Raw genomic sequence first — 3,808 nt, 5'->3', positions numbered from 1 at the left:
CAAATATACTTAAATATGTATGTACGTTATTATGCAAAGCAATAAATATAAATCATAAATTTGAAATTGTTTAATACATTTTAGGTCGTCTGTAATCATCTAGGTTTTCTCAATGAGACGATGCGTACTCATAGAAAATAGCTAATAAAATTCGAACAAGATTGGTGAAACCATAGCCATATTTATAAATTAAACCTAACAGCGAACCAATGTACAACCTAATCAAATCTAGGACCGCACTATATGTAACATTTGTAGAAGCGCCTTTGGTTTCTACGTTGGTTTACCACTGCGAAACCCACAATAATGATGTATTTGGTGTGTATTAAAGGGGTGGTAACTAAATGGACACTAATTATAGTCTCTAACGCTCCGTAAACTAAAACAAGCAGCTATTTCGTGAGTGTTACGTGTGACTTTAATTAGTGGACTCAGAGTTAAATTGGAATTCTGATATAATATTATTTATTTATTTTATAATATTATTTAATATATGTAATGTATCAAATAATATGTCTATTTAGGACAAGTGGTCCGGCTAGGCAGGTCCAACTTCGAGAGAGAGGTCAATCGAATCCAACTCGGTGGGGCAGCGTTCGAGAAACTTCGCGATGTCTTCTCGTCCAAAATACCTCAGTGCCTTAAATCGAAACTCTTCGATAGTTGTATGTTACCATTGATAACATACGGCAGAGAGACGTGGCCTCTCACTGTGGGCCTCATTAGAAGGCTCAAGGTCACTCAACGAGCTATGGAAAGGGCTTTGCTCGATATTTCCCAACGAGATCGAATCAGAAATGAGGAGATCCGTAGGAGAACAAAGGTTACCGACATAGCCCATAGGATTAGCAAGTTGAAGTGGTAGTGGGCCGAGCACATAGCTCGAAGAACCGATGGCCGTTGGGGTCGAAAGGTTCTAGAGTGGTGGAGGCCACGTACAGGCAAGCGAAATGTCGGACGCCCGCCTACAAGGTGGACGGACGACCTGGCTAAGGTCGCAGGAAGTCGTTGGATGCAGGCAGCTTCCGACAGGTCGACGTGGAGATCCTTGGGGAGGCCTATGTTCAGCAGTGGACTTCTTGTGGCTCAGATGAATGAATCAATGAATGTATCAAATCGTATATGTGACATAAAGAAACAAAGAGACGGCAGTGATTACAGATTTTGAATAAAACAAAGCTCAAAGGCTTCTATATTTTGCTATATAGATTCCGTTATAGCTATTTTAACTTCACATACACACTCATGCATTTTACTCCGAAGAAGTAGGCAGAAGCGCTACTGGTGCACCTACTTTTCGCCATGCGTATTCCGTCCCATGACGTCAAAGGGGCAAGCTTTTCGCGATATCAGACACAAATTCTAGAGTCCGGGCTATACTGAGTACAAAACCCAATATCAATTATGACTTTGCCTGATCCGGGAATCGAACCCTGTCGGTCCACCTCAACACTTCATTCGTATCATAATACTACGCCACCTACGCAGCATTTCAACTTTAAAAATATTAAATGTCTGGCCTACAATTGTAGGAACAAAATACTCCTCTATTTATGTTCGATACTGCTTGTGATGATTTTTTCATCGTATTGTTTTGTTAATATGTCAATACAATAACATCCGGTCATAGACGTTAATTCATTCAGATACAATTGGTAGTACAGAAGTAACAGATATCTAGAAGTACTAAATATGGTGTTGTGAAACGGTTTACAAGCAAAATGTGATGGCATATGTTTCAACTGAAATAACAGGGTCTTAGGAGTAATTTCACACAGTATTATGTAATATCTACACATCATATTATAATATTATTCTCAAGACATTTCTATTTGCTATTAGATCTTTGTATTGGTAATAATATTAAATGCTATTAACGCCTTCGTAAATTGTTGTGTCATTAGATTTCACGCAATTCAGAAAATGATATATCATTCATCAGTCAACGTGTATAACACGTTGACTAAATATTTAATTAAAGAGATACAAACATAATATGTTTTCTTACAAAGAGAAATTTTGAATTAGTGTGTTCAAAGGGCTTGTGTCATCAAGACATATCCAATAGAAGTTTATTTAAATTTATTATTCTCGTTAACGCACGTCAAAAATTTTAAATAATGTCATATCAAAGTTTGGAGCCTCATTTGAAAAATTTGCGCTTTTGTGGTTTCTATCCATTGAGCAAAGAAGCGAATAAAGGTCATCAAATATTACACAAGCTGTACATGCGGTTCATTTTGTCTTTGATTCTGCTTTATACTGTTCAACAAATTATAAAAGTCTATCAAGTAAGTTAACCATTTTTTTTTTCATTGAATACTTACACGCTTCATTTATATTCATATTCATAAACTGTTGAGTGAGCACTAATACCAAACCTGTAGTCAAAATGCTTTTAAGCATCTTCACGTTACTATAATATAGATTATTGTATTCAATGTATTCACTAATATTTCTCAAACAGTAACTTCATATCGAATTTAATATAACTTTAAATCTTTGCAGGTACGAGACGATGCCAACAAAGTTATGGATACAATGTTTCTACTGTTAACCAATTCAGATTCTATATACAAACAAGTTATTCTGTGGCGAAAAGCGGATAAAATTGGGGAACTCTTAGCCGTGATGAAAGGCACGTCCCTTCCTTACGTTACACGAGAATAAGTGTGTGGAATGTAGACAGGTGTTCTATTCTTTTAAACACCTACGCTGAGCAAGAGCATTGTTCCTTTGTTATATTTTATTGTATAATGAATAAAGTCCTCTTCTTAACCTTACATTAATTATATTATACTATGAACTTAAGTTACTCCTACGAAACTGTCTATGCTTTATGCACATTACGACGAAAACGTTTATGCACTAACTTGCTTTACAAATAACGTTCTCTCTTGTGCGTGTGTTTCAAGGCGTACGTAGTTACAGATATACTAGTTTTATTGAATTTAATGCATATTTAAAATAACAATTGAAATTAAGTTTATAGTCTATTTTGTTTATTTCAGGTTTTATATTTAATTCGCCTTCCGCGTGCCCTCAGAAATTGCTGTTAAAGACAGCATTTCAAGCCAGGTTACTCCTTCGAATATTTAATATCGTGGCACTTGTGACTTGCCTGCTTTGGGTTCTATACCCGGTGATACTTCACTCACAAGGCAAGCCCGTTGAATTGGCAATATGGCTGCCATTTGATACTAATATAAGTCCGCAGTGAGTATTTACACAAATAAAATGTTTATTACGTACAATAGTCGCTTAGGGAAGCCATAACTGGAAGGTTATGTTGCAACATCGAATGTAAAGTCTTCCTGTACTAGCATTCCTGTAGTCATAACTATTAGTTTAACTACTTTCGAAGCATTAGATGCTAATAAAAATGTTTACAAACGTTGTTTTATCAAGGGAAGCGGGTTTGGTATTCATATTTAGTTTTCGTTTGTAATAAATCGGCATGACTCGACAATTATTTTCGTCATGGCTTGGGTTAGCTTTCAAACTGTACTAAATATTTTATTTTGAAATTTAACAACTACCTTATTATTATCATAATTTGGTAATGTTTTGAAGTTATTTCACTTGGTGAACTTATTGATATTCCAATCAGTTAAAGATGTTTTCATTGGCTATGAATATTTTAACGATACTCTTAAATTTACGATATCTTTGTATAATTAAATATGCTTACAGTTTCTACGCAGCAATAATTTATATATGGATTCAAACATCTTGGCTTGCTTACTGCAATACTACGATGGATGCCTTTGTGTCTTTTCTTTGCACAAACTAAGACGCAACTAAGAAT

The 3,808-nt window shown here is 35.3% G+C and overlaps 1 pseudogene; it reads left to right on the top strand.

Annotated features, from left to right (window-relative positions):
- The first annotated feature begins 2,120 nt into the window (after window positions 1-2,120).
- Window positions 2,121-3,801, top strand: LOC119192073 (annotated as a pseudogene).
- The last annotated feature ends 7 nt before the right edge of the window (window positions 3,802-3,808 follow it).

This window comes from Manduca sexta, unplaced genomic scaffold, assembly GCF_014839805.1.
Source record: "Manduca sexta isolate Smith_Timp_Sample1 unplaced genomic scaffold, JHU_Msex_v1.0 HiC_scaffold_2321, whole genome shotgun sequence".
Lineage (NCBI taxonomy): Eukaryota > Metazoa > Arthropoda > Insecta > Lepidoptera > Sphingidae > Manduca > Manduca sexta.
The sequence above is the reverse complement of the archived record's forward strand: the minus strand, read 5'-3'. Positions and strand labels throughout refer to the sequence as shown.